Source organism: Vitis vinifera, chromosome 16 (genome assembly GCF_030704535.1).
Source record: "Vitis vinifera cultivar Pinot Noir 40024 chromosome 16, ASM3070453v1".
NCBI classification, from domain to species: Eukaryota; Viridiplantae; Streptophyta; class Magnoliopsida; order Vitales; family Vitaceae; genus Vitis; species Vitis vinifera.
In genome coordinates, this window is record NC_081820.1 from 664,758 (window position 1) to 672,899 (window position 8,142).

The window sequence follows — 8,142 nt, forward strand, 5'->3', positions numbered from 1 at the left end:
TCCGATGATGCTCTCTCGCAAACATTCTTCTCTATATGCATGACATCCAAGTTGTGTCAGATATAAAAATATTTCTAGTATTCAAGTTCAAAAAATATAGACTTATTTTTCCAATAACTTGTAGGATTAGCAAAGGATTCACATTGTTTAACTTTCTTTTTCTTTCCCCATGAGTTATGGATCATATCAACCTTTGTAAATATTTCATCTCCAATAAGTTCTTTTGGAGGTAACCTAAACTCTTGTTCACCATTAAATGCCTTCTTTTGCTTTCTAAATGGATGGTTGCATGAAAGAAACCTTCTATGGTCGGTGTATGAGTTCTTATTCCCATGTTTTAGCCAAAGTGAATTTGTTTCTTCACCACATATTGGACAAGCATGATATCCCTTAACAGTGCAACCGGACAAGTTCCCATATGCAGGGAAATCATTAATCGTCTATAACAAAATAGCCTTTAATGTGAAGAACTCTCGTTGATGTGCATCATAGGCTTTCACCCCTACCTCCCACAATGCTTTCAAATCAATGACTAATGGTTCCAAATAAACATCAATATCCTTACCAAGTTGTCCTGGTCCTGATATTAGCAGAGATAACATCATAAATTTCCTCTTCATGCATAACCAAGGGGGAAGGTTCTAAGTTATTGTGAGAACAGGCTAACAACTATGCCTACTGGTCATGGAGTTATGAGGATTGATACCATCTGCTAAAATAGCAAGTCTAAGGTTCCTACAATCTGAAGCAAATTCAGGCCACATTTGGTTCACTAGTTGCCATGTTGGGGAATCCACTAGGTGTTGAAGTTTACCATTATTTTCTCTACCTTTTGCATGCCATTTTATGTCTTTCGCTATTTTGGGAGATTGAAACATCCTCTTAAACCTAGGGATGGGTGGGAAATACCACAAAAATTTTGCAAGAATCCTCTTAGTGTTTCTTGCCCCAGCCTTGTTTACCTTCCACTTTGACATTCCACAAGTAGGGCATGAAGATGCATCATTTAACTCATTCCTGTATAGTATGCAATCATTTGGGCATGCATGTATCTTTTTGTATTCCATCCCTAATGCATTCAATGTTTTCTTTGCCTCATACATGGATAAGGGCATCTCATTGTTGACTAGTAGCATATCCCCTAATATTTGGAGTAAATTTGAAAAACTTTTATCTGACCACCCATATCGTGCCTTCACATTGTACAATTTAACTAATGCAGAAAGCTTGGTGAACTTGATACAACTAGGATACAAAGGTTTTTCAGCATCTTCAAGCAATTTTTTAAATAAGATTGAGTCTGTCATGAACTCATCATCTATAACATAAACCATTTCTACTGTACTAGCAACATCACCACAATCCATTGTGTCATAACATTGTGCCATTTCAGTTGGTATTTTACTAGTAGGACCTGTTTTTCCATGCCAATACCATGTATGATAACTCTGGTCAATACCATTGAAAAACATATGTTCCTGAATCTTGTTAGGTGTATGATGTATTAAGTTTCCACATCGCATACAAGGACAACGAATTCCACTTTGATTCGAACAATGTTCTAATGCAAAATTAATGAAGTATTCAACTCCTTCCTCGTACTCCTGTGACATTCTATCTTTAGACATCCAACTTCGATCCATTCTATGATTGAAATACACAATGAATTAATCATGAGGAATTTTAACATTAATGTTGTATCATATCTCAAAAGGATTCATCATGTAATATATCCATGTTGTCTACAAGTATATCATAGTGGGATAGTTAATTATAAAAATTGTCTTATTCAATTCATGTCATTGTAGGTAATGCCACAAATTATCCATTTAAAATTCTTATTAGTTCATGATATTTCATCTTATTAAATACATTTAATTTCATTAGGTATTGAACCAAAGTAAAAAATGGGGTTCTCTTATAGAATTATGATTCTATCTAGTTTATGCACTACCATACAAATGAGAAATAAATACATGTTACATTTTTTTAAGTCTTTATTCAATCTCGAATCATCGAAGATCATTTATTATGCATATATCTGTAAAATTAAAACAAATTTATATATCAAAATATTAAACCAAGAAACATAATTAACTCTCATGATTCTATCTTGTTAAACTAAAATCAACTTAAACTACATGTCTTATGCATTCTAACATCTCCAGCTTCCTAGTTTAGGTGGTGGTTCCTATCCCATATAGGAAAACATAATCCCTACATGTCAACTACTATTATGTTTCGATTCATTTTAGAAAAATTTCGGCAGCATTTCCCTATAGTTCTCCAAGTACACAAAATGGAGAAGGTATATTATTTAGCCTTGTCCAAATATGCACCCAGAGAACAAAAAGAACGACTGTCAAAATTTCTAAAAAATGATCAAGCAGAAGAGCATAACTTCAAAGATATTATGTTTTCCTTATACTGTCCAATTGGACAATTCAAGCATCATTTGTAGAAAAAAATAGTCTCATTCACATGCTAGACAAAGTTAGAAGTTGTCAACTTCAAACTAGTTCATCAATGAACCCTTTTCATTCTTTGACAACTTAAATGTCCTTAGCATGTAATAAGAGAAATTTTTGTCATACAAGGATGATAGAACAGGAAGTCTAATGTTTCATGCATGAACTTATTTAAATCCTATCTAAGTATCCTAAACACATTAAAAGGAAATACATTTAATTCCTTTAACATATTTGTTATTTGCCTAGTAGAGGAAAAAAGAAATATATTCACTTCAAAACTCATGAGTAGAGAAATTTAATTGCACTTGGCAATAAACAAACAAAAGTTAATACTCAAAATATAAAGTCATCAACGTCACATTCAATGGAATCAAATTAAATCAAAAGTAAACCCACCCACTAGACCAAATCTACTAACCATCAAATAACTCAACTGCAAGTTTGATTATTTATGTTCAATTTCCTTTAAAAAAAATGAAGTATTGACAAGTTAGAGTTTCATTGCAAAGTATAGAGAGAGAGAAACCGGAGAGAGTAAAGAATTACCTTAACAAGACTTGTCCCTTAAAATTGTCCTCTAGTGATTGAGAAATTGAAAAGTTAACCCAGGATTAGGAGGACCTGTGTTTTTGGTACAAGGATATGAACTTTTAAACAACAAATAGAACATCAATCTCCATTAAAACTCTTAGTTCTTTTTCCTCTTGTTTGTTTGTTTTTTTCTCATCCATGTTCCATGTTTCTTGTTGTACTTTTTGGTTAAAAAAATAGGATCATCATTACATACCAATGTTGTTTGAGAAAGCTTTGCTTTATTTCTACAATGGGTTGGAAATTGTGGACCATTATTACATAGCAATAAAATATTTTATAATGAATTTGGTAATAAATAAATTAGAATTATAAAATATCCATTTTATAATCTTTTTATTTCAATAATTTTAGAATTGTCATATTTCATGTTTATCTTTTTTATAGAAACAAATTTTGATTAATAAATAATTTTACCATAAAATTTGTCATATTTTTTAATAAATTTTTTTTCTTATCATTGCTTTCATAATAATTCTAAATAAAATACTATTTTAATTTGTTTATAAGAATTATATTGAATCTATTTAATTATTTTATATGGATTTATATTAAAATTAAATCTCTTTTAAATTGAAGTTATTTAGTTATGTATTTTACTTTCTGTCATTATCAGGATGTAAGATACAAAAATTTACTTTATTCTATCAAATTGAGACTCAAGCTTGCTTAAGTCATATTTATAAAGAGTAAAAGATGGTATGGAAACACAAGGTTAAAAATGACATGTTTTTAATTTTTACACATTGGTTATTAATTGATGCAAATGTATGTAATAACCATAACATAATTAAGTGAATATATAGTTCTAACGAAGGATTGAAATGTCCAACAATTTCGGAGAGAAATATCGTTGATCAGCCAGCTCCAACACAAAATCCATAACCGATTATCGGTCCATGGAAATTTCGGTAATATTTCCAAATTTTCTCCGATATATTGGTATTTATTGGTATTTTTACTGATTTTTCGGGAAAGTTACCGATATTTCCTACCAGTGCAACCCACGCATAGGATACAAAAGCTATCTATTTTTTTTTTATAAAAAAAAGACATAAGATGTTGTTCGGTAATCTGACCATGATTTGTAGGCAAAGGTTGTGTTTTTCAGCCTGACTCAAAAATCGTGAATTTAGGGTTCATGAAATTTAAATCCAATGCCACAAAAACCAAGAGACCCTTACAACAGATCTAGAAACCATAGGGAGGGAAAAAAGAAACAATTTTTATGGTTTTCCATGGGGAGTTTTCATGGATTATCTCCGAAATCAAACGAGGAAGAATCTTCCCAAAAATGGAATGAGGGATGGATTTTATTGGGAATCAAATGGGGATTGGAATAATAATAATAATAATAATAATAATAATAATAATAATAATAACCTCATTAGATTAGTACTTGGGACGAATGAGAGTGACAAAGGGAAAAATGGCCTTTTTAGGGATTCTCTCTTGTGAAAGGCAACTTCAGAAATGGCTTCTTGATGGCCGAGTTAGAGAAGTGAGTTGGCTTTTGATTGTTAGATTTAGTATAGATAAAAAAACAAGGAAACAAATTATGAGAACAATTTGCCTCCCTCTATAAAAAATATTTATTAATTATCCATTTTGATGAAATCACTACTATGGATTGAAATTTCGCTTTCTATAGACCATATTTTAGAAATTAAAATTAATTTTATAAGATAAATTATTAATAATTTTAATTATTTAAATAAATTAATGTTAATAGAAAAAGTTGTTACCACATATTTTTAATAAAATTGTAGAAATTAAATCTCAAATAAAATATTTTATATAAATTAAATTCATTTTTCATTTAAAATGTAATAAAATATGTTATAATAAAATTATTTTAAAAATTTTAAAATAAATATTGTCTTCAACAAGATAGGCTCCCTTCATCTAATAATATGATAGAACCACATCGATCTTCATTTTACTAAGTACTATTATAATGTCATATGTATTATATTTATGTATAAACTGTTTTTATTCAATAAAAACAAATATTTTTTAAACTCAATTCTAACTTTATTCATTTCCAAAATTCATATTTATTATTCTTAAAATTGAAATATCGAATCTACCAATATATCTATGTTTACCTATGTTTTTTTCTTTTTATCATATCTATGTCAATTATACTTACAAAATAATTTAAAAATGTGTATTCTTGCTTATTTTATCATTTTTACAGTTTTTCTAAGCATTCCTATGAATGTTAAATAATTTTCGCTCCACCGATATTTGTGCAAAAATATTCATTGATATTTATCTTATATTTTCGATATATCCCTAAAATCGAAGTATCGATATATTCGTAATTATTGATATTTTTGTCTTTGCTTTTAATTATATAAATAAAAAAAAGGTTTAAATATATAGCAACAAGTTTTTATGGAATTTTTTTCCCGCTTTTTAATTTATTTCTCCACCGATCGGGTAGTAATGTTCAATATTTTGACATGCTATAAGTAGCTAACAATTTAGGGATGATGATTGGGGATATGACCTTTCTCCACTTCTCCACTATCCTATAGCCTATAAGTAGTCCTCCACTTCCCATCTAACCTACAACATTTAAGCACTTGATAGTTAGGATGCTGATGACGTGACTCCACTAAATGAATTAAAATAGTCCTCCACTTCCCATCTAACCTCTAACATTGCCTTTACACTTGCAGGATGCCAGGATAACATGTCCAATATATTTTTCAATGGCCTCTTTGTCATGCTTCTTGGAGTTTTGGAATTGAGTAAACGTATACTCATTTAGTATCTCATTACCAAGACCACCAGTTGGAATAATGGGATATTTTTAAAAAATAACATTTTTAATATAACATATATTATAATCTAGATTACATAACATAGCAGAAAATGACTTATGAAGTTTTAGTATAACATTTTTTTTTTCAAATTTCATATTCGTCCATTTTCGTTCCCCTAATTTTCTTAATACATTCTCTCTAATTTTCTTAATAGAATCTTTTATTCGAGAAATTCAAGATGGAAATGAAATTTTAAAGCTTATTGTATTAATCTTTTTTTTTTAAATGGCCAATGAGAAAGATCACTGTACTTTGAAGAATTGAGATAATATATATATATATATATATATATATATATATATATATATATATAATGGTATTACAACTTGACCAGTAAACATCCAAAATTAAAATTGAAATAGGGAGGTGCATTCATCCATCTATTATAATTATTATAATAAATATAAAGACAAACACATATTATGCTTATAGAATCATAAAACAAAAAGAAAGCTTAGAAGAAGAGAAAATAAGAAAAAAAATAAAATAAAGTAATCTCAAAACAGACATTTTGTAGTTGGAGAGAGAATCTTTTGTTTTATGAGGTAAGACAACTTAGTCAATCATAACAATATTTTGTAATAGTACCACCATTCAAACTATAGTTTCATTTTTAAAAACTAAATATTATTTTTAGAAATTAACAACATTATCAGATAATTGTTTTCTCATTAACAATATAGGGAGCTTCTTAAGAGCAAATTTTTTGCCATTTTTTAAAAAAAAAAATGAAAAGATTAAATAAATTAAAAAGTATAAAATACAAATAAAGGAAAACACAATACTTTAAAATTATATTTTACTCCATCTAGTTTTCATTTGATAGTTAGTTAAACATGATTTATATTTGTTTTCCAATGAATTCTTATTTATAATTTAATATGACATCCAAATACAATAATATATAAGAAACATAATGAATTTCTACATCTTAGTTAATTTCTATATCAACATTTCAATTATAATCCTAATGAAAACATTTTTTTCAAAGTGATTATGTATATGGTAACATGTTTTTTTTCTTAGAATATTATAAACCCTCTATTTTGTGATCTTGACACATTTTATAGGATTGTCCTCCTACATCCTTTGATGCTTTAGTGTGCAATTGTGGTCATTTTTTCAGTTGTTTTTAGCTCTTATTAATTGATGGTCCACTAAGACTATATCGATCACTAGTTTTGGATTTTCAATTAGATATTTTGAAGAGACTAAGTGGATCCCTATTTCGCGTGTAGTGACCCTTAATTATTAGTTTAGGACTTTGTTTTTTTTATTGATTTACAACATATTTAGGTTTGTTTAGAATTCTAAAACCTTAATTCTTACAAATAAATTCACGTTTTAAAATAATATAATAATTGATATCATATTCTTTAAAAATATAAAATACAATAAGGTTTTGATAATGAATTGGAATGAGTTTTTTTTTTTTTTTTTTAAAGAATGATTTGATAAGATTCAAGTTTTTTTTGTTAACTTTATCTTATAAATTATAGAAATTGAGGTATTAATCAATATATTGGATGATTAAATTGAGAAATAATATGTTAAGGTTGTTAATATATATTCAAAGCTTTATTTTGTGACAAAATAATTTTATTTTTTAACATCACAGGAATCTTAATTCAAAATAAAGATTTGAGTTTATTAATATATCAAAGCAATTCTCTTTTTAATACTTTATGAACCAGAAACAAAATTAAAATGAGTTTATTATGGTTATCTAATTCATGTCTTAAAATATAAAACAAAATGTGTTATTTTTTTTTTATAATAAACATGCCAAAATAATTATTATTTTTAGATATCATGAATCATAAATAAAGTCTATATGATATTAAAATTCACACATCAAAACATAAAATAAATTAATTTTCTAAATCAAAAACAAATATGCAATTTGTATGATTTTATGAAATATTTATACTTAGCTTTCATATAATTTAAAACATACCAAACACACCTTAAACTAACCCAACCATCCATCAATAGTCTCCATAGGTCGTTAGCCTAGCTTCCCATTTCTCTCACCCATCAAGTGCTTTGTTGCTACTGCTCATATTTTAGATGGCTTAAAATGTATTTTAATCCATGAGTCATACCACTCTCTCTTTAAAGCTAAATTTTAGTTGCTCAAGACAAGTACTTCAAACCATGCCATACCCTGCAACAACCTATTTTTTAGGCAATCAAAAAAACCTATCACTACCACCTTCATTAGACATAAAACGTCTTTCTTCTGC